General features: G+C 42.0%; 2 protein-coding genes across 7 annotated transcripts in view; one reads left to right on the forward strand and one right to left on the reverse strand.

Annotated features, from left to right (window-relative positions):
• FASTKD3 (FAST kinase domains 3) overlaps positions 1-14,381 on the reverse strand; it is a 692,256-nt gene extending 677,875 nt beyond the window's left edge. The window contains exon 1 of one of the 2 annotated variants that reach the window (XM_044064876.1): positions 14,298-14,381. The gene's annotated coding sequence lies outside the window, so the exon portion shown is untranslated. The remainder of the gene's footprint in view (positions 1-14,297) is intronic. The other variant, XM_044064877.1, reaches the window with a different exon arrangement.
• Positions 14,013-24,579, forward strand: part of CRADD (CASP2 and RIPK1 domain containing adaptor with death domain) — a 62,350-nt gene continuing 51,783 nt past the window's right edge. Inside the window, exon 1 of one of the 5 annotated variants that reach the window (XM_044064882.1) lies at positions 14,013-14,076. The gene's annotated coding sequence lies outside the window, so the exon portion shown is untranslated. Of the gene's footprint in view, positions 14,077-14,360; positions 14,538-15,720; positions 15,830-24,579 lie in introns of those variants that run through there. The other 4 variants (XM_044064879.1, XM_044064880.1, XM_044064878.1 and 1 more) reach the window with 4 other exon arrangements.

Genomic DNA, 24,579 nt, shown 5'->3' on the forward strand with positions numbered 1-24,579 from the left:
AACACAGATCACAGACTGAGCACTGTGGAAGGGCTAGCCACTCTGTGTACAATATGGCTCTAGGTGATTCGCTCATGTTGACTAATGTCACCAAAATGGGCATGGGTAGTTACTGGTGATAGTGGGTTGAGGACCCATCCTACTCCAACCTACGCCAGGGACCCATGCTAATGGTGGGCCTACTGGCCAGTGTGTTCCAGTCATAAAGCCCAGTTGCCCTGGGTCAATAAACTACTGTCCAGTCGGTGTCTAGATGCCAAGCCTGCGTTACCTGGAATAGCTCTGCTGAGCAAAAGATGGATGCAAAACCAATCAACCTGCCAAACATGAACTGAGAATTGCTACACTTAATGTAGGGTCACTGGTAGGATGCAGCTTGGAAGTAGATGACATGCTGGACAGCCTATGTATCCAAGGGACAAGATGTAACGGCTGTGCAGCAAAGCCACTTGGCTTGGGATCAAGAATCTACTACTCAGGAAGGGGACAGGCTAGAAATGGTGTGGGAATTGTGATGAGAGAGACACTTTACAGGCAGTAAGGGATATCATCAGAATTAGTGAAAGACTCATGGTATACAGGCAGTAAGGGATATCATCAGAATTAGTGAAAGACGCATGGTAATCGACTCCAGTGTAATGACAGGGCAACATTCATAATCTCAGCCTATGTCCCACAGCAGGGTTGTGACAGTGACGAAAAGAGTTCATTCACACAGCAATTGCAGGACACACTACATAAAAGTAGGACAACATGAACTGGTGCTGATAATGGGTGACTTGAATGCACATATCAGGGCCAGACAGAACAGAATAGGACTGCCTGGGAACACATGGGTGTGGAAACAGGAATAAAGACGGAGAGGTTATTCTAGACTTCTGTCTGGCAAATGGCTTGATACTAGTCAACATATGGTTAAGAAAGAGAGACAGTCACAAGATCACATACAAAAAAAAGAGTGGCCAACATGCAACTCAGGTCGACTTCTTCCTCGTAAGGAAAGGGCACTGGGGTAGAATCATCAATTGCAAAGTCGCCCCCAAGGAAACAAACAGTCGGCCCACAGCATAAACCACTGTTTGTCACAATCAGTTGCAAGCAGTGGTCAAAGTACTCTAAAGGTCAACAGAGACCAGGAAGTTGACAGCTGAGAAAGTACAATAGTTAAAGGAATTACTCAAGGCTCTAGCACCCCAAGAAAAAGAAGAAATGGGTAAAGTTGAAAAAGAATAACAGCGCCTCAAAACAGCATGAGTGAGGACTACAGAACAGAAATATGGCCAAGCCAGGTATGGAAATAAGGTACATAAGGAGAGCTGGTGGTGGAATGCAGAAGTCCAGGAAGTCAGCAAAAGAAAGGAGGAGTGCAAGAAAAAGTGTGAGATAGAAAAGACAGACTAGGCTAGGAAGGAATACTGGTTAGCTAACAAAGAAGCTAAGAAAGAAGTTGCAATAGCAAAGAACAGGGCATCGGAGGCGGTCTACCAGCTTCTGGAAAGTGACTCAGTAGGTGGCACAAAGAAACTATATCAGGTTTCAAGGCAAAGACAGAAAGATAAAGAAGATAGTGACTAGCAGCAACAACTGGTTCACTAGTCCACATAGGTTCATAGGTTGGTACTACGCTATCGACCCTAGGGCCTATACAAGCCTAGCCATAACAATTCCCTGGCTATTTCTTCCCACACTATTTACTTCCCTGGACCCCTGTCTAGCAGGGAGACTGACGTGATCCACGGGGTGAATTTCCTTTCTCCCAGCCAATCATCAAGGTTCCTTTTGAAGAGGGCCAAAGAAGTGCTCTGCTTGACATGTATGGGCAGTCTATTCCAGAGTCTGAGGAGTCTCTGGGTCAGGAACCTATCCCTCCAGCATGTTGTGTTTATTGTGATGACAAGGTTTAGATCCCTGCAGCGTGTGGCTCTGAGTGATTGGGATTTCTGTCCAACAGCTCTGGGTTTGACATGGCCTTGTATGTTAAGCAGAGATCACCTCAGAGTAGACAACATGTGAAATAGTATAGCTGGAGTTTAAGGTGGTCAGCACAGGGCATCTGCTTTAGGCCTGTGATTCTTTTAGTGAGGTATTTCTGCAGCCTTTCCAGTTGTTGCAGATGTCTTGAGAGGTACATACCAAATGGGGCATTGTATTCTATAATGGGTCTAATGAGGGATGAGTATAGTGGGACAATGACTTCCTGACTGTTGTGACAATGTGGTAATTGAAGGCGAGACCACTGTCCACCTGTGTCCCCAAGTCTTTTATCACACTTTCAGTGTTTAGTGTACTGCCACCTATGTGGTAATTCACGGGTACATGTTTTTTCCCAAAGGGGATAACTATACATTTCTTGGCACTGAGCTTGAGCCCATGGCTCTGGCACCAAGCATCTGTTTCTGTAAGGGCCTTTTGTAGAGTATCCACATCATTTTGGGATTCAATAATGGCTCCCAGCTTGCAGTCATCTGAGAACGTTGTTAGCCAGAGTCCCTTAGTGTTGGCACCAAGCATCTGTTTCTGTAAGGGCCTTTTGTAGAGTATCCACATCATTTTGGGATTCAATAATGGCTCCCAGCTTGCAGTCATCTGAGAACGTTGTTAGCCAGAGTCCCTTAGTGATGGCCTGTACTTCAGAGAAGTAGATGCCAAACAAGAGACATCCCAGGACTGAACCCCGAGGTACTCCACTTGTCTGGAGCTGGATTTGGAGTCAGCTAATTTTACAGTGTGGGTTCTGTCAGTAAGCCAGTTGGCAACCCATCGAGTGACGTAGGGATTAATGCCCAGCTTAGTAAGTTTATCTACGATTCCAGAGTGAGGGATGGTGTCAAAGGCCTTGGCGAGATCCAGATAGACAGTGTGGACTGCCTTACCCTCGTCCATGGCTCTGAAGACCGATTCGAAGAAGTCAGTCAGGTTCAGGAGACAAGATCGGCCCTTCACGAACCCAAACTGGGTGGGGTACAGTGTTTTAAGGTTGCCAGTGTCTTTATTTATAAGTTCCATGATAGTACATTCTATGGCCTTGCAGATCAGGCTTGTCAAACTGATGGGGCGGTAGTTCCCGGGATCCAAGGTGGATCCCCCCTTGTGGAGTTGGATAACTGTAGCTGTGCGCCACTCAGTGGGCATGAAGCCTAAGGTGAGGGTATGATTAAACATGACACTTAGGTGAGATGCCAGAACCTCAAAGGCACATGGAAGGAGTATTTCCAGCAGCTTTTGAATGAAAAAGACCCCACAGAAGCTGCACTGCCCCTAAAACAGTCTATGATGCGAGAAGAAGAGAAGTCCACCTTAGAAGAAGTATGAATAGCACTAATAAAAATGAAGTCAGGAAAGCAGCAGGCTCAGATGAGGTCACAACATATATGATAAAGATGCTGGGTGAGATAGGGTAGAAATGGCTCCCGAGGGTACTCACAACAGTGTGGAGTGAAAGGCTTATCCCAGATGACTGGAAAATAAACATACTCATGCCACTGGACAAGAACAAAAGGACACATCCATAACTGTGGGCAGTACAGGGACATCAAACTCCTAATACAATGCATGAAAGTTCTGGAGATGGCGACTGATAAACGGATATGCAGAGTAGTAGAATGTAAGATGGGAAATTAAGCAGTTCAAATTCAGATCAGGATGCAGCACAACTCACCCAATGTTTGCAGTAAGACAGATAGTTGAGAAGAAGCTAGAGATGAAAGAGTCCAACTGGGCATTCCTAGACTTGGAGAAAGCATATGACTAGGTCCCAAGAAGGCTGATCTGGGCAGCACTGTGGTGGTTTAAAGTCCCAGAAACATTGCTAGAATTAGTGCAAGCTATGTATGAGGACCTAATGACTCAAGTACGAACAATGTTCAGCTTCACAGAGGGGCTCCCAGTGGGAGTTGGTGCACAACAGTGTTCAGCTCTGAGCCCACTGCTTTTCATATTGGTGATGGACTACATTAGCAAACAGGCTGGAGAGGACAGATCAACAAAGTTGCAGTATGCAGACAATGTGGCATTACAGGCAGACTGAGCAAGAACTTCAGGAAAGGGTAGGGGAATGGAATGCAAAATTGAAGGCACATGGGATGAAACTAAGATATGACAGTAGTAATAGCAGCAAATTGGGGAAATCAGAAAAAGCCGAGAATTGTGATAGAAGGGAAAATAGTAGAACAGGTAAATAGCTTCAAATATCTGAGAGGGGTGGGTGAGGAGAAGTGAAGCCTAAATGAAGAAGTCAAAGCTAAAATCAGAGGGCTGCAGCCAACTAGCACAGAGTCTCGGGTGTAGTCTAGGACAGAAAAATGCCAAAGAAACTGAAAAGTAAGGTGTACAAGACATTAGTGCAACCAGTACTATTGTATGGTATAGAAACCTGGGCAGTGAAGGCGCAGTAGATGAAAAAGCTACAGGTGATGGAAATGAAGTACCTGAGAAGGGTGACAGTCTGTCCCACAGTGTGCATCCTAAGAAATGAAGGCAAAAGAGCAGAAGCCAAAGTAATTCCAATTGCTGAAAAGATCAAAGAGAATAGATTACAGTTGTTCAGACACATGTGCAGAAAGCCAAAGTAGTTCCAATTGCCGAAAAGATCAAAGAGAATAGATTACAGTCGTTCAGACACATGTGCAGAAAAGAAGACAATCTGGTGAAGAAGATTTGGAACAGACATGAAAAAAGTAAGAGGAAACGAGGACAACCAGCAAAAAGGTGGATAGCCGCATCCCGCTCCCATCCACCATTAAGGAAACCATGGTAAAAAATTTCTCCAAAACCAACTTCCTGGTTCTTAAGACAGAAGTGGCAAACTTCATGACACACATGCAAACGGACAATACAGTTACGACTACTGAAACCTACACAAATGCACTCTGAAAGCACTTACAGGAGTGCATGGATCGTGCTATCCCACACAGAACTAAGATGCTATTCTCCAAAAAAAAGGAAGCCAATCTGGTTGTACCCTGCCATAAACAAACTCTACAATAGAAGGAAGAAACTGTTGCCAAAGACAGTAGAATCCCATGAGTGGAGGAGCTCCCTGGTCAGCCTCAGTAAGAAACTGAGATCTCTTACAAGATCCTCCAAAGCTAGTTATGAAAACAAAATCACCACTGATTCTAAAGGCAACCACAAAGCATTCTATAGCTATGTCAAGAATCTCAATGGCAACACTCAGATCTGCTCCGAGTTACAGCACAACGGCACGAAAATTATAGAACCAACTGATATTGCCAACATCCTGACAGATAGGTTCAGTGCTAACTTCACCCCCCCTACCCCCTAAAGGGCCCATATCTATACAGGAAGAATGCAGAGTCCCTGTAATCACATCTATGCAGCTAAAAGCTGCACTCTCTAAAACCAAAAACAAGGCATCCATGGGACCGGACAACATCCCAGGCTGCGTTTTACACGAACTTCAGAACAAACTGGCTCCCTGCCCAAGCACCATGCTCAGTCATAGTCTCAAGTCAGGCTTTGTGCTGACCGAATGGCGCACAACAACAGTTATCCCACTCCACAAGGGGGAGCCACCACTGATCCTGGGAACTATCACCCTATTAGTCTGACAAGCCTGGTCTGCAAGGCCATGGAATGTATCATCACGGAACTCATAAACAAAGACATTGCTAACCTCCACACTCTGGACCCCACCCAGTTCGGATTTGTGAAAGGCATATCATGCCTTCTGAACCTGATAGACTTTTGAGGCAGTCACCAAAGCTGTAGACGAGGGTAAGATGGTTCACACAGTCTATCTTGACCTCACCAAGGCTTTCAACACCATCCCCCATTCTGGAATTATAGATAAAAATCACTAAACTAGATATAAATCCCTATGTCACAAGATGGGTTGCCAACTGGCTCACTGACAGAACCCACACTGTAAAGGTTGCAGACTCCAAACCTGACTTCAAACCAGTGACAAGTGGAGTACCACAGGGTTCTGTCCTGGGACCTCTCCTGTTTGGTATCTACTTCCCTGAAGTACAGGCTAACACAGAAGGCCTCTGGCTAACGAAGTTCGCAGATGACTGCAAACTAGGAGACATGGTAGAGTCCGCAAATGATGTGGACATCCTACAGAAGGACCTCACCGAGACAGATGCCTGGTGTCAGAGGCATGGCCTCAAGCTCAATGCCAAAAAGTGCATTGTCATCCTCTTTGGTAAAAACACTGTACCCATGAACTACCACATAAAACGGCAGTCTACTTAATGCCAAATATGTGATGAGACCTTGGGACCCAGGTGGACAGTAGTCTCTCCTTTGATAATCACATCGCTACAGTAGCCAGGAAATCCTTCTACGTGACACACCTCATCACAAAAGGGTTCTCATTCAGGGAAAAAAAAAAAAAAAAAAAGAGGTCATTGTTCCCTCTACTCAGCACTCCTTAGACCCATTATAGAGTATAATGCCCCTTTTGGAATGTACCTCACAAGACATCTGCAGCAGCTGGAAGGGCCACAGAAGTAACTCACAAAGAGGATTACTCGCCTCAAACAGATGCCCTACACGGACAGTCTCAAAAAACTCCAGCTTTACTCTGTAGCATTATCGCGTACTCCGAGGAGATCTCTGCCTAACATATAAAGCTATGTTAAACACAGAGCTGTTGGACATGCTACACCTAAAGAAATCCCAATCCCTACGAGCTACATGCTCTAGGGACCTAAACCTTGTCACCACAATAAACAGGACATGCTGGAGGGATAGATTGCTGTCCCAGAGACTTCCTATACTCTGGAACAAGCTACCCATCTATGTCAAGCAAAGTTCCTCATTAGCACTCTTCAAGAAAAATCTTGATGAGTGAATGGGAAATAAGAAATGCAGCCTGGGGATCACTTCTGTGGCTCTGCTCAACAGGGGCACAGGAAATTAACTTTCATGGGTGGCATAAGCCAGGGAACCTTGTTGGCTAGGCTTACTTGGGCCAATAGCCTAGTACCTACCTATGAACCTATGGATTGTGTGAAAGAAGATCTACAACAGTCAGGCACCAGAAGACAGGGGTATGGCACTGAACTGAGAAAGATGGTGACAGTTACCATGATACTCTGACACCATGCAGAAAATGGGGAAAAGGGGGCTGATGATGAGGATGATTAAGTGTATTAAGTATTCTAATGCGTTTTGGGACATCTGGACCACCTGCACTCAGACTGAAATTGCCTAAAATAATGTTTTTACTTATGTTTGTAGGAAACACATACTGACAGAATGTGTAAGTTAAGATGGTTATTTATGGTAATGTGGCCAAGTATCCAATTAGAACTTTACCTTTGCAATCCAGTGATGCTGCAGTGATGCTTTAGTGGTATGAGGGAAAGTTCTGAGGGAGGGTTTGTTTGATGAGCAGCATGGTCCCATCCTCATTTCTAATGCCAAGCCTTTTATTTGGAGTATGGTATAGTTACCATAAATAAATACTGAAGGACAGAGGTAATCTTTAGTCCAAGTTGGTTGACAAGTAATCTTATCTAGATTGATATGTAGTTTAAGGAGCTCAATTGGTGAGTCACTTTGGACCTACCTGGGGGTAATATATGCCTTGACAAATATGGAGACTCCACCACAGTTGTCACTGGGTCAGAAAACATAAAAAGCACAAAACACAGATATAGAAGGAGTGCTCTTCTTTACATTTACACCAAGTCTCAGTAACTACTCAGATATGGATGCTTTTAGATTTCTGGTGTTGAGGAGATCTACTTCAATGTGACCTAATTTTGGGACAGATATACTAGTTATGTTAGAATGTTCAACTGGACTCTACCTAAAAGACATGGGACAGAGCAAAGGCTTTACTTAGTACCCAAAAGCCTTGGAATGACTGAGGCATTTTGTCCCATACCAACACATACTGGATCCCTGTGGATTCTTGTGTAACTAATTACTGAAAAACAATTATGTTTTCTTTGCATCTGGACATCATTTGAAATGAAGAAAGGATTCCAACTCAGAACCAGTGTTTAACCAGCATTTGTAACATCCATGACAGCACTACTTCAACATTAATACTAAAAGATACACTATAAAGTCCATGGTCAGTGAATCAGGCAGTAGTCTGACCAAGCCCTTACTGAAAAATGTGCATATCATTAGGGGAGTGTATGGTGGTATCTACTGGTAAACAGTCAGCCACAGCCCATTAACATCTACCTTAACATCAGAAAAATAGATGGCAAAGAGTAGGGAGACCACGGCAGAGTCAAGGAAACTGCACTGGTGAGATAGCTGTGTGAAACAGGTACCCCTGACACTTACTGTGCCACTCCTGTCAGCCAGTTACACATGTAGCAGATGACAAAGATTAATGCCGAGTTATATAAGCTTTGGTATAATACTTGCATGGGGAATTAAATGGAGGGCCTTAGTTAGGACCAGATAAGAAATGTAGACAGTATGGCCTCGGTGATCCTCTCACAGAAATAGATTAGAATGAGTAGGCAGGGCCTGCTTTTAACAAAGCTGGATTGCCTGTTTGTTTATTTTTACTAGGGTAGAAGAAGAACACGGATTACAAGTGACCAGTTGCAGGCTCAGCCAGTGTTACATGAACAGAATCAAAGAATTGTACATAAACATTGTATTAACTTATAATTTATTTTTTATTTATACATTTGTTGACCGGGATAGTCGGACTGAATACATAAAAATAAAATAAATAAAAATGCACAATTACAAGAAACTATATATTTACATAAAAATCAACACACATACATACATATATCACACAAGCACAATATATGAAACTGCACTAACATGGAGGTTTACAACCTGTTACAGCAAGCAAAAAGTTCAAAAGCAAATCATATGTGCATATTTGCATAAATATAAGCAAGAAAAGGGAGAAGTGGGGAGAACAGGAAGGAAAAAAGGAGTTGGACAGTAAGCTTGAGTGTACATTATTCAACTGTATATAGGTAGGATATCTTGTACAAATTAGTAAATCCCCAGTGGAGTATGTAATGAATTAGATTCTGCTGAGTTATGTTAAAACAGTTGGGTATCATCTATAATGTAGTCCATCAGACAGCTGAAAATATATGTAGGTAGAAAGAGGGTCAGAGGACTCTCTTGTTAGGGACCTACACTGTGGGAGGTGCCGGGGTGTGTGACATGTCTTGTATTCAGACAGTTGCATTCATAAGGCTTTTAAGAAAGTGCTTGAACTGAAGTCTGAAAACTGAGTAGTCAGCAAGTTCAACGAGGTCATGAGGAACTGACTGCCATAGTTTTGGGGCAAGGACTGAGAAGCTTTGACTAGCAGAATGCAACTTGAAAGAAGAGGTTTGCAAAGAGACAGGCCACTTCTGTCTTGGCTCCTGAGGTTATAGTTCATAAATGCAGCAAACAGCTCTGAGGAGAGAGGGGTCAGGGGATAGGGACTGGTTTAGACTAAGGGAAAGAAGGTTCCCTGTATCATAATTTATGAACTCTGCTATATGCCCCAATGACCTTAAAAAGGATACTGGTAAGACTTTTGGGTCTGCACCTACCTGGATATGTGGTGGGGGTCACCTTTACGTAGTGGACATTAGTTCAAAGGAAATCCAAGTAGCACTTCGGAGATTCCTGACATGGTTGAAGAAAGTTTTGTGTTCATCTTTGGGAATTCTTAATTCATAGGTAGCCTTAACATTTTTAACAGAGCACCTGACATTTTTTTGCCATTCTTTTTTTGGTAAGGGGGGAAATAAGCTATAAAGACGGTATTTTTTTTTCTTTGCCCCTTCCTCAACCACCCCTCCTAGATAACTGAAGCTGGTAACCTATTCCACTGTTTTCACTTCTATCTCAGCTTCTTCCGATTACCCCATTTGCTGGTATTACAACTGTCATATTTGTACTCTGTTTGATCTGATGTACCTTCAGGTTTTGCATTCAATTCCACTATCCTTTGCTGAAGTTCTTAATCAGAGTCTGCTTGTACTGTCACATCATCTGCACACAGCAACTTTGTTCCACTGTCCCCTCGGACCTGTTTGGTAGTCCATCACCAGTATGAACAGCAGTGGGCTCAAAGCTGAATCCTGATGCACACCCACTAGAAATCTCTCTGCGAGTCCAAACACCATTCATACTTACATAACCTGTACTGATTCTACCAATGTTTCTGGGACTTTAAACTGTCAGTGGACTGCCCAAATCAGCTTTCTTGGGACTTTGTCATATGCTTTCTTCAAGTCAAGGAATGCCCAGTTAGACTCTTTCTTCATCTGTAACTTCATCTCAACTATCTGTCTCAATGCAAACATTGGGTAGGTTGTGCTGCATCCTGATCTGAATCCAACTGCTCACCTCCCATCTTACCTTCTACTAGTCTGCATATTTATCAATCATTCTTTTCAGAACTTTCATGTAGTATGACAGGGGTTTGATACTTCTATACTGCCTAAAGTTGTGAATAGCCCCTTTGTTCTTGCACACTGGTACTGGCATGCTAATTCTCCAGTCATCTGAGATACACCTCGCTCTCCATGTAGCTAGAAGTATCCGCAGGAGCCATTTCTTCCTTAACTCACCCAACATCATTTTCCTTAGTGCTGTTCTTATGTCTTCTAGGGTGGGCTTCTCTTCCTCTTCTTTCATCATAAGTTGTGTTTGAGCAGTACAGCTTCTGTTTTTTTTTTTTTTTTTTAATTCAGAAGCTGCTGGAAGCAGTTTATCTATTTGCCTTTGTGAGCAGGTTCTTGCTGACATCCCTTATGAAGGTGTTTGACGACTGCAATATCTTTCTAGCTTTGCAACCTCATATGGTTTCTTTGTGCCATTTGCCGAGTCATTTTCTAGAAGCTGCTGAAGTGCCTCTGATGCTTTACTCTTCTTCCTTATCGCATCTGCTATATTAGTCTCGGTTACCCAACCAGTATTCCTTCTTAGCCTAGTCCATCTCTTTTCTCGCTCACTTTTTACCGCACTTGTTTCTTTTGATGACATCCTAGACTTATGCATTCCAACACCAGCTTTCCTTATGTACCTTATTTCCATACCTGGCTCAGACACGTATCCGTTTTGTAATTCTTACACATGCTGCTTTGAGAAACTGTCATTCTTTTTCAATTCCTCCTCTTTTCTCTACTTTCTGAGGTGCTACAGGCCTGAGTATTTCCCTGTACACCTGTGCTTTCTCTCTCCAGTCAGCTTCTAGGTCTTCAGCCTACCCTCTACTGACCTTACATCCTTCCTTAACCTCTGCTTGCAGATGATCGTGGCAACTAATTTATCCTCTGTGTTGACTTTTTATTGGGGGGACAACTTTGCAATCAATGATTCTATCTCAATACCCCTTCCTTACTAGGAGAAAGTCTACCTGAGTTTGCATGTTGACCACTCTTGTATGTTACCTTGTTACGGTCTGTCTTGCTAAAAGACGTGTTGGCCACCATTAACTCATTTGCCATACAGACATCTAGAATGGCCTCTCATTCTTTATTCCTATTGTCCCACCCATGTTGACTCAGGCAGTTTTCATATCAATTTCTGTCTGCCCCAATATGTGCATTCAGGTCCCCCATTATCAGCACCAACTCATGTTGTCCTGCTTTATCTAGCAAATCCCATGAAATGCTACCCGAATGCACTCTTTCTTGCTATCACAACCCTGTTGAGAGTCATAGGCTGAGAATATGAACAGCGCCCTATCCTAACAGTGGAATCTGACTCCCATGAGTCTTGTTACCAATTTCAACAACATCCCTCATAGTCTTCTGAAGCCTCTCTCTCATCACAATTCCCACACCAGTTCTAGTGTATCCTTTTTCTGAGTAGTAGACACTAGATTCCAAGTGGCTTTGTTGAACATCCTGCCATCTTGTTTCCTGAATACAGAGAATGTCCAACCTCTTCTTTACCATGTGATGTCATCCACTTCCAAGCTGCATCTTGTCAGGGAATCTATACTACGTGTAGCAACCCTTAGTTCGTGTTTGGTAGGTTGATTGGTTTACTTTTAGCTTTTTTCCTCAACAGAGCTCTCCCAGGCAACCCAAGTTGGGCAGCTGGTTTCCTCAACAGAGCTCCTCCAGGCAACCGAAGCTGGGCAACTGGACACCAGAGAGACAGTAGCTTACTGACCTAGGGCTGTTGAGCTTTATCACAGGCACACAGTGGCAAATAAAGGCACATAGACCCCTCCTGCCATTAGCATGGTTCCCTAGAATAGGTCAGAGTAGGCTGGATCCTCAACCCACTTAATACAGCAAACATCCACACCAGTTCTTGATGACATTAGTCAATGAAACCAAATCACCTAGAGACAATTTTTGCACTTTTAAATGGCTAACCTTGATACAGTGTGCACTCTTTGATTTGTGTTCTTCTGTCTAGAGAATACTGTGCACCCACAGTTGATGCAGTTGAGTTATACAACTCTGCCCCCAAGAGGCATCATCTAGAGTATGTGCTACTGCCTAAAACTCAATTCTGGGGTGAGCTGAGTTGTAAAGACTCAGCATTTATTCAGGGGAGGGGGCAGGGAGGAACACCATGACACAGGGAGAACATGCAAACTCCATACAGGCATTGCTTGGATGGCAGAATAAAACCTTATACATTGTGCATGACAGATGAAGACCCTAACCATATTACCAGCTAAATGAAGCAGTAATGTTACCCTATCATTCACACTGTGTTTGGGGTACCACTACAACACATACTACCTCTAATAGTGATAAGATGCTCCAGCTGCATGAAGTTAAAAATCCCACTTTGTATAACAAATACAATGTTCTCTTAAATAATAAAAATATAATCCAAGTACAACAAACAAAACAGTATCATTGTTTTATTAATACTGTACCTGGGTGATACAGAACAAGTTATATCTTCAACAGAGCTTCATCCAATTAATTGCAATCCCACTTTCTCCATCAAGATGAATGTTCTTTTAAGCAAAACCACTCATCTGTCTTGAATTAATAAAGATATCTACTTGAAAACAGATCACAGGACTCCACAACTTCCACAAAAACTCTACTGGACCCAGATCGGAGTTTGTCGGCTGTCAAAAGATTGAGTTGTTCTTTTAAGGAATACAAATATAATGTATGTAAAAAAAAAGTTCTGTGCACGAGTTACCTTTATGCGACTACTAATAACATCCACCCTTGAAAAAAAAAAATAAAAAAACACACTGTATTTCCAAACCTACTCCTTTCCTTAACTCACACGCTCTCTCCATACCTCTCAATCTCTCAGCGCAAAAAATCTTAAAGCCAGAAATAACAGGGCAAAGGCCCAAAAATAGGTACAGATTTTAAATATTGCTCCTGTAAACTTACTAGCATAACAGGTTTTGCATTATTATATATTTTATGAAGGATAACAAGTCTGAAACTCAACTGTCTGTTATTTAATATTAATGATTTGCCAGAAAAAACATACATTTTATAAGGAATAACACCAAAAAATATGAGGCGAAAATCTGGACAGTTGATGTAGGGTTGCCACCTTTTCAAATGCCCAAAGTGGGACATTTTTGGTACAAACGTCAGATTTTGCAGGCCAAAACATACCCACGGCCAGTACTAAGCACATAACTTCACTTTTTTGCCTAACTAAAGCTTATGCCTGTAGTATTTTAGTTACTTATACTGTTTCTTTACTTATACTGTTTCTTATAATGTTTAGGCATTTCAGATACAGAATAACTGTTTTATGCAACTATTACATAAAATGTAGGAAATAATTGTGTCCTAAAATCTCAGGACATTTACCATTTTTACATTTTTTTTTTGCAGGACACAACTGCCCAAAGAGGGACTGTCCCTCGCAAAGTGGGACAGGTGGTAACCCTAGTTGAGAGTCTCTGTCTCTCTCTCTCGCTCTCTTTAAACACACACACGCCAAAAAATAGCACAGCAAAGCAAATGCGCGTTTTAAATACGATTAATACACTTTCGGACTTAACACAATGAATAATTAATACATTTCTGGAAGACTATCATATATTGCCTCGTGACTGGTATATCTGTACATTTGTCTTTAAAATCTTGTATGTCAGAGATGATAGTACAACATATAGAGCGGAGGTACAGTAGCGTGCAATTTGTGCAAGTTTTAAAGGTAAGATCAAAGTATGTTATCTGAACATGTATAGCATTTCATTTTACGCATGATCACTACTCGGTCAAAAAATTCAACACCCGGTGCTCTTTGGAAATTCATGAAGTTGATTTCAAGTTTAGCATTAAAATTCATTTTGCAGCTGTACTTACTTATTACAAGGAGACACATTATTTAAGAAAAGCGTGTCTACAATAATAATGGAACTCTAAAAAGGTTACCTTAAGTATTCCATGTGCTTAAAACAACTACCCACAGCTTTAAAATAATTCCTAGGGGTTTGACTTTAAGTGGCTGACAGTTAGCATTTGACCCTGTGTGGCGTCATTACAGCGACATCCAGGAAATGATTGAGGTAGAGGGAATTAGTTTGTGTTAGGGAGAAAATTTGGGGAATAGAACTTTATCGGCGGATATTTAGGTGTTCGAATTTGGAGCATTGCGTTTTACACGTATAACTGGTATTTTTGCATTTATTTTCGTTGGTATGGTAAAAGCTAGCTCCGAGTATAATTATTAAATAATGTAATTTTAGATTCAACAATTATGAAACGCATGTAGCTATATAATCTTATTTTTCTCATCCTGTTAAGAAGGCGTGTAGATATTGCTTGCTGTGGAATGATATGCAAATGTAAATGACTTTTTCAATTCTGTGAAAAACTGTCAGTGACAGCAGTAGTGTATACGATTACGTATTTGTATAGTAGTATATGTACGTGAACACGCATTACAGAAATGATAATCTATTTTTGTTGAATACAATTGTCTGTAACAACATACCTTTCAACCGTCTTCGATTTTCGCTTCGTTTTTTTTTTCTTTCTCTCGGTCATCCAGAGCCCTTTAACATCGGCCTTGACTTCTGAGAAGTAGATGCCAAAGAGGAGCAGGTCCAGCAAAAAGCCCCGAGGGACTTCACTTGTGACTGACCTTTTTGTGGAGGTGGTCTCGCCAGTCCTAATATTTGGGTTTTATCTGTGAGCCAGCTGGCTATCCAATGCGTTACATAGGGGGTTATGCCTAATTCTGTAAGTTTAACAATGCCTGAGTGGGGTATTGTATCAGAGGCCTTAGCCAGGTCAGGATAGGCAGTATACCATTTTACCTTTATCCATTTCCTTGGTGATCTTCGCAAAGAAGTCCATTAGATTCAGTAGGCATGAACTTCTTTAAACAAACCAAACTGGGATTTCCCAAGTGTCTGAAGTCTCCTGTGTCTTTGTTCATTTCTGATCATTCTTTTCTTGGTTTTGCACGTAAAACTAGTTAGGTTATTGGGTCTATAGTTTCCGTGATCTGTTACTGATCCGCCCTTGTGGTGCAGAGGGTTGACTGTTGCAGTCCTCCATTCTTGTGGCACGAAGCATATTTTGAGACTATAGTATCTCCAGTGGCCATGATAGGTTATACTTTAAATTAGGCAGTCATTCTGGGATATTATCAGGGTCCACTGAGGCAGTGTTCTTGATCTTAGTGAGCCCAGCCAGGACATGGTCTCTATCAATAGTTAAAGGAGTTATGCTTGAAGGTATTTCTTGGGGGGGGGGGTGGGTGGTAAAGGAACTGAATTTGTTAGCAGCAGATTTGATGTATTGCCTGGTTTGTTAAAAAGTAGTTTGCCTTGGAATAGTTCCTAATTGTTACTGGAGTTACCAAGCTGATTTTGATTTCGAATTTGACAGCTTTGTGTTTGGAGTTTACCATGGAGAACATGACATTAGGAGAGGAGTACAGCATTTTCCCATATTTTGTGAGTATGAGGTCCAATATATTGGTGCCACTGCTGTGTGTATGCACTAACTGTTTACAGGTATTTGTATTTATGAAGTCCAGGAATCTCTGGACCTACAGATTTGTGGCCATGTAGGATTCCCAGTCTATAGTGAGAGGAATTAAATTCCCCCATGAGTAAGATGTTAGTGTCTCCACTTGAAGTATGCATATGCACTATGACTTTCCTGAAACAGAAGATAACCTGTAGCTTGCTAGGATGTGGTGCAGGATTTTCTTTGACCTACATGTAGAAAAACTATAGTGCATCATCCTGTTTAACCAGTCTAGAGATGTGCTTTGTTATTGATGTACATCAAGACACCTCCACCTTCAGTCCCTGTCTGTGCAGCTTTGGGTCTAAAATTGTGGAAGGTACTGCAACCTTGCACTGCTGGGTACTCTGTGTAGTTTTAAACCATGTCTCGGTAACTGCACAGATGTCTATATCCTCCATGGAAAGGAGGGTTTAGAGAGAGCATAGTTTTTTTGTTTAGGTATCTGGCACTGAATAGTAATACCTGGAGGCAGTAGCAGCCAGTGACTTCAAATCAAAGGGGGGCTGCAGGAGACAGCTGAATGGGTGGGGTCAATGGGAATGGGTGCTGCCAACTAGAAAGGGGAGGAGCTATGCTCAAAACCACAAAAACTAACTAAATACACTGCCCTGGGTGCCAAACCGTCATGAGAGTCCAATCAAGACAAAATGAAGTGTAGAAGAATAAAAATATTTCAATGCATTGGCTGCATGACAGCTTACTTAATATCTAGATGGAAACAAAAAGGTTGTGAGGTATGAAAAAATAAGTTACTTTTTAATTATATTACTGGAATGCCAGTCAAAACCAAGTACAAGAAAAACAAGCAGCACTCAACTCAAACCACTTCTTGCACTGCAGTTCTAATTATAATTTGTATTCAGCTTTATTAAAGTAAGAGTAATTATTAAAGTAAGAGTAATGCTACTCAATGCCAGAAGTCTAAACCTCAAGATGCACGCACTCAAAACTCTCCTTAGCATGGAGAACATCGATATCTGTGCAGTAACAGAAACCTGGTTCAAGGCTCTCGAGAGCACCCCAGCACTACCAGGTTATACCTCATACCATGCTTTTCAGCCCCAAAACTTGGACCGAACCACAAAAGGAGGGGGAGTATCAATATTACAAAGATACCCACACCTCCAGGTTGGTGGCACAGCAAGCATCAGAGACTATCCATGTGCAACTACCAGTGGGTAAAACTGCCTTCAGTTTATAGCCTGCTACAGACCACCCTCCCAAACCCAGGAACCCCACTCGGCCTTCCTGAGAACACTGGAAAATATGAAGGTCTCTCCAAACACCATTATATTGGGTGACTTCAACTACCCAACCATAGACTGGGAGCATTACTCTAGCTCCAACACCTAGCCAAAGGTTCCTAGAATTTATAAACTCAAATGTTATGGAACAACTTGTTATCACTCCCACAAGAGGAAAACATACTGGACCTGATCATCACCAACATGGGGACTCTATGCTCCAGACCAGAAGTGTATCCCTCACTGGTAAGATCAGACCATAAACTAATCTCACTGGATATTCACATCCTGACCCCACCCCTGAGAAAACCACAGTGAAAAACTTCTCTAAAGCAAATTTCACTCCTCAAAACCGAGGTGGAATCCTTCAGCCCCGACCCTGTGGATACGGCCCAGACCACAAAATCCTTTATAAATGCATTCTATGACACCTTCAGGAATGCATGGATCATCACAATCCCAAATAAAACTAAGACCCAATCCTCCAAAGACAGGCGTCCTGTCTGGTGGATCCCAACCATAAACAAACTATACAATGAGAGGGAAGCTACTACATGACAGAGCAAAATCCCAAAAGGGAAGGAAGGCATCTCTGATCAGTATTAGCAAAAACTCTGAGCACTCATAAAATCGTCTAAGGCCAACTTGAAAAATTGCACAGGATACTAAGGATAATCACAAGGCTTTCTTTAGTTATGTTAGGAACCTGGGTGGGAATTCCCAGATATGCTCAGAATTAGTCCAAAATGACAAAAATACACAGAACCCACAGACATTGCTGACAGGTTCAGCATAAGCGTCCCCCTCCCCCACCAAAGGGCTAATATCTATCCCAGCAGAGTGCTGCCCCTGACATCTCAGATGCTCAGGTAAGAGCTGCCCTCTCAAAGCAAAAACACACAACATTAATGGGACCAGGCGGTGTCCTGGGCTGCGTCCTACATGAGCTCAAGAAGAGCTAAACCCAAACCTAAAACTACTGTTCAATCTCAGCCTTACTACAGGATATGTAGCCAAAGAGTGGCGTACAACAACAGTGGTCCCTCTCCACAAAGGTGGTGCCTCAACGGATCCTGGAAACTATCGCTCCATAAGTCTCACTAGCTTGGTCTGCAAAGCTATGGAAAGGATCATCATGGACCTTATAAATAAAGATATTGGGGACCTACAGACACTGGATCCTACCCAGTTCGGCTTTAAGGGCAGATCCTGCCTCTTAAACCTGGTCGATTTCTTTGAAACAGTCACCAAGGCCATTGACAAGGGGAAGGTGGTCCACACAGCCTACGTGGACCTCGCAAAAGCCTTCGATACAATACCCCACTCTGGAATTATAGATAAGATCACCAGCTTAAATATAAACCCCTATGTCACTAGATGGGTTGCAAACTGGCTCAAGGACAGAACCCACATGGTTAGAATAGCTGGAGCCATGTCAGACTCCAAACCAGTTACAAGTGGCATCCCACAAGGCTCAGTCTTGGGACCTCTCTTGTTAGGTATATATTTCTGGCTGACGCAGATGACTGCAAACTTCCATTGCCCCATACTGCTATCCTTGGTAGTGTTTGGGTGAATATTTAACCCAGGGTTTTACATTAACTAGGGGGACTTCTCCTCTATTGACTGGCTTACTGTTGTAAATACCTAAATTGACTTCTTCTGCCTTATGTCTGACCTGCGTATAACTAGCGTGGCCTTACACGTGCAGACTGGGCTGGGATCTCACAGTTAAGGGTTTCCCCTCACTATACCTGGTTTTACCGTACTAACTTATTTGCATTATCGACAGCTCCTACTATGGTTGTGTACTTTACATAGCTTGCAGTAGCCTTTAACTCAACTTATCTTCTGTAGGTGCTATGCTCAGCTCTATGTTATTATTGTAAATGCTTGGTCTTGCCTGACTGTTGATGTGATTTATTGTGTTTACTACTAAGCTCAGTACTTGGATAATCCTGTAGATTTTGCATTGTATTAGAATAACACTCTTTTTTTTTTTTTTAAACTCTATCTAATCTTTTTCTTCCACTTTTTCCCTTGTACTAGCTATCCCTTGATTCACCTTGTGTTGTTGACTGGATTGAACCTCTCCTCTAACTATACTAGGGTGCTCCCTGCCTGCTACCCTTGGAAAGTTCAGGACATTGCCTTCTGATATCCCACTACCTCAAGCTACCACGAAAGTATGTCTACTTATACCAACGTGTATATATTATAACCAAGTTACCCTGCTAGATTCTATTGTTTGCCCCAGCTAAGCTTGCCAGCAGCAGCCCTCTCCCCTTACTTCTTATTACCTTCCTCTCACTCCCTTTAGACTGCTACCAAGCCTGCACCTTCTCACACTTTGGTCTGGTTCTTCTTTGAGAACCCCTGTGTACGCTCACTGCACCTCCGCTTCTGCCTACTAGATGTCACCCTATCACCTTCTGCACTCATTGTACTTGAATTTTATTTTTGCCTAATTCTCCTATTGTACCTTACCTATTTCTATCCCTTTCCTCCTCTTGAAGTTCTCTCTTATCCTCTACCCCTCAGACCACCTTCTCTTACCTTGACTCACCTGGCTTTCTCTGATACTTTTTCATTCCTCCTTGGTCTAACCTGCGGGCTCACTCCGCTCCCCTCCCTACCCCCAATTCCCACCCACCCCCAGGGGTCCTACTCTTCTACTTCTCTAGTCCCACCCCTTACCCTGTCATCCTATCCTCATCTTTCCCACCAAACAAATCCCCTCTCCTTCACACACCCCACATCCTCCTCCCTCTCTCCTCTTTTACACACTAGCCCTCCTATCCTTTTCTTACCATCTCTCCTCTACCTCTATTACCAGTCTTTCTATACCTCTCCACACATTTTCACCCCCCCCCTCTACCTTATAGTTCCTTCCATAGCCTTAACTACTGTTGCACCTGTATATTATCTTTCTTTTTCATTATATACACATACTTCCTCCTGACTACCCCTAATCTTTTACCTCCTCCCTATAACCACTTCTAACTTACTTACTTATAAAAATGAGTCTCAACCTAGCCACACTGCTTATACTCTCAATTCTACTTATAACTACTCTCTACTCAACCTACCTCATTACCTTGATAGAGTACCCACTCCATTTTCAGCCTAAACACTCACAAACACATAAATCTTCCTTTTACACTTCTCTCACTACTTTCTCTAATGTCAATTCCACCCCTAGTTACTACCTACCCAAATACCATAGGTACTCTCACCTCACCTGTACCCTACCCTCAGATAAAAAAATAAGACCTCTAACCCTTCTCAAAATCAAACTCGCATCTAAGCCTAATGATCCTACCTTACAAGATGGTGACATTCACCCCAACCCGGGCCCCGTATATCCTTCCTCTCAAGCATCTAAACCTTTCACCAAAAACACCCTCCTCATAGGACATCTAAACATACGAAGCATAAACAACAAAGTACCCTACCTACACACCCTCCTAGATACTCACTGCTTTGACATTCTCTGTCTCTCTGAAACCTGGCTAAAACCAGCCACTAAAGATACTGAAATTATACCACAAGGTTATAATATACTTAGGCTTGACCGTACTAAACGGAAAGGTAGTGGAGTAGCAATACTGTTTAAGAATCATCTTAACATCTCTACCCTTTCAGCCTGTCCAACCCAAGATAGTAAGGTAGAAGCCATCATCACTAAACTTCAACTTAATGCTAAGAAAGCCCTTTACCTCATCTGCATATACATACCTCCTGGAAACAATATACCAATTGTAGAAGACTTTCTCAGTTGGGTTTCCATTAACTACCCCCAAGAAACTATAATTCTTGGTGACTTAAATATCGACTGGAATACTATCAATACTGACAATCCCACCTCTCACATTAACCTAAACGGTTTTATCCAAACCATTACAACTAGGCTTAATATGTCAAGTAGGAAACAAACTATTTTAGATTGGATTCTCATAAACAATGTTAACATCACCTACAAAGTTGGGACTATGCCTGATGACCTCAGTGATCATTGCTTAACTTGCATTACAAGGGAGAAGACTGACTATCTCCATCTCCCTAATATAAGAAAAATACGGTCCACTAAACACTTTAAATTGACCTATTTCAAAATGAACTCAGAGCTTGCAACTGGAACCCCTTAAAAACTCTTCCACTTAATGAAGCAGTATCATTCTTTAATTCTACTTTCCTTTCTATTTTGGATATACATGCTCCTGAGCGTTCATTAGAATGAAATCTAAAACAGCCCCTTGGCTCTCAAATGAAACTAAAAAACTAATCCTCTCTAAAAATAAGGTTTGGAACAAATGGAGATCCCATAGAATTAACTCTGACTTTCTTCACTTTCGCCAACTTAGAAATCTTACCAAAAAAGCTATACTCACCGACAAAAGAAAGTTCTATTACTTAACTACAAGAAAACAACTTAAATAAACCCAAACAGTTTTGGTCCTCAATCAATAGACTCCTTTCACCAGGAACAGCTAAAACTCCCTCCCCACTAAATGCTGACCCAGACACCCCTCTCCAAACTGCAAACACTTTTAATTAATTCTTTACTGAACCTATTCAAACTCGCTAGACAATTAAACAATAATAACTTCTATCCTCCTAATAATCTAGTAAACTCTTTCTACAACTTCTCTCTACAACCTATCCCTACCTGTTTCATCTATAAACTTATTCACAAACTGAAACCTTGTACCCCCTCTGCTGACAAACTCCCTTCCCTTTTTCTGCAAAAGGTAGCCAAAGAAATTGCTTACCCAATTACTATACTCATAAACAGGACCATCCAAGAAGGAACCATCCCCGATATTTGGAAAATCTCTCATATTATCCCACTACACAAAGGCGGTGACTCTATTGACTATTCCAACTTTAGACCTATTGCCCTTCTTTCTCCTTTGGCAAAAAGTATGGAGAAATGTATTCATCAGCAACTTCTACAGTACCTCTCTCTTCACAATATTATAGCTAACTGTCAACATGGCTTTAGACCTCACCATAGCACCACCACTGCCCTCCTTTCCTTTGTAGATACCATTAACAGCAATCGCAACAATAATCTTCTCTCTTCTGCCCTATTCATTGACCTCTCCAAAGCTTTTGACATGGTCAACCACTCTTCTTTAATTAGCATTCTTGAATCACTCTCATTTGATAGCCTTGCCATCAAATGGTTTACATCATACCTCAGTAACAGACAACAAGCCATTCTTTGGGAAAACCACATCTCCTCCTTACTGCCCATTACTATTGAGTCCCTCAGGGCTCCATTCTTGGTCCTCCTCTTCTCCCTCTACATTAATGATCTCCACTCTGTAATTCCTCAAGCTACCTGCATTCAATGCAGATGACTCCACCATCATTTGCTCAGCATCCTCCTCTTCAGATCTCATCTCACTAACTCAAACTATGTTCAACACAGTAGAAACATGGTTCACTAGACGGTACCTACTTCTCAACGCTAAAAAAAACAAACTTCTCCTCTTTACCCCCACCACTCGTACCCCTCCACTAAATTTCACCATCTCCTCAAACAACAACACTGTAATCTCTCCTGACTCTACAACTAAACTGCTAGGAATAACCATTGATAACAATCTCTCTTTTGACCAACACATAAACAATACTATCAAATCAGTTAACAGAAAAATAGGATCATTATACCGCATTAAACCATTTCTCACCCCTTCTACAAGAGCTACTATTGCTCACTCCCATCTAATATCTACTCTCTTTTACGCCTCTCCTATCTTCACCAACCTCAAGAAAACTAACCTAAACAAACTAGCAACCTGCTACAATAACATTGCCCTTAGCCACTGGTAAACCTTTTAGAACCCATCACTGCCTTAATTTGAAACACTTAGGCTGGCTGGAACTACAAAACTATCTTATTATCTCACAACTCACAATTGCCCACAAACTACTGTACCAACCTAATAACACCCCTATACTATCACAACTTATACTCCCTTATAACAATCTCGCCTCTCTTCGTTCCTCCTGTAAACTTATGACCAAACCCATAAAGGCCCATAACGTAGCTGGTGACTCTCTTTTCACCAACACTGTTAGCAGGGCATGGAATTTGCTGCCCAAAGACTTAACTTTAATCTCATCCCTACCTCTCTTCAAACAACAAATCAAACTGTACTTCCACAACCACTGGCTTTGTTCTTGTAGTACTCCAGGGTAATTTCCCTCTCCCCACCCTCTCTGTACCTTTAACCCTTCTGTTTGCTTAATATTTAGCATCTACCCTGCTTCTTCACCCTTGCTGTCCTGCTATGCTCTTACCTACTTCTCCCACTCTCTCTCACCTCCTCTTGACTGTCTTCTTTCTTTTCCTCTCTCATTTCCTGACTCCTGTCCCTTCGCTATTATTTATCTCACATTCTCCTTCGCTATTATTTATCTCACATTCTCCTTCTACTTCTCTACCCCTCTGAGCTTTAACTGTTATCTCTATGGCAGATGCCATATTGCATATCCTTTATGTACTAGGTAAAATTGTTTTGAAACTGACCGAACTTTATGTATGATCTCTAACTGTTTGAGTTCCTTAATGTATGTTGTTTTTATTAACAAGTTGATTTTTATTTCTATTTTATTGTATGTTTTTATTAACAAGTCTGTTCATTTATGTTTTGTGTGGAGCTTTTCTCCCCGGGCCTCTACTGAAAATGGACATATATCCAGCTAGACTAGCCCGGTCAACAAATGTAAAATAAATAAATAAATAAAATGAAAAAATAAATTACTTTTTAATTATATTACTGGAATGCCAGTCAAAACCAAGTACAAGAAAAACAAGCAGCACTCAACTCAAACCACTTCTTGCACTGCAGTTCTAATTATAATTTGTATTCAGCTTTATTAAAGTAAGAGTAATGCTACTCAATGCCAGAAGTCTAAACCTCAAGATGCACGCACTCAAAACTCTCCTTAGCATGGAGAACATCGATATCTGTGCAGTAACAGAAACCTGGTTCAAGGCTCTCGAGAGCACCCCAGCACTACCAGGTTATACCTCATACCATGCTTTTCAGCCCCAAAACTTGGACCGAACCACAAAAGGAGGGGGAGTATCAATATTCGTCAAAGATACCCACACCTCCAGGCACAGCACGAAGCATCAGAGACTATCCATGTGCAACTACCAGTGGGTAAAACTGCCTTCCAGTTTATAGCCTGCTACAGACCACCCTCCCAAACCCAGGAACCCCACTCGGCCTTCCTGAGAACACTGGAAAATATGAAGGTCTCTCCAAACACCATTATATTGGGTGACTTCAACTACCCAACCATAGACTGGGAGCATTACTCTAGCTCCAACACCCTAGCCCAAAGGTTCCTAGAATTTATAAACTCAAATGCTATGGAACAACTTGTTATCACTCCCACAAGAGGGG

Source organism: Protopterus annectens, chromosome 3.part0 (assembly GCF_019279795.1).
Source record: "Protopterus annectens isolate FY-2018-M chromosome 3.part0, PAN1.0, whole genome shotgun sequence".
Classification (NCBI taxonomy): domain Eukaryota; kingdom Metazoa; phylum Chordata; order Ceratodontiformes; family Protopteridae; genus Protopterus; species Protopterus annectens.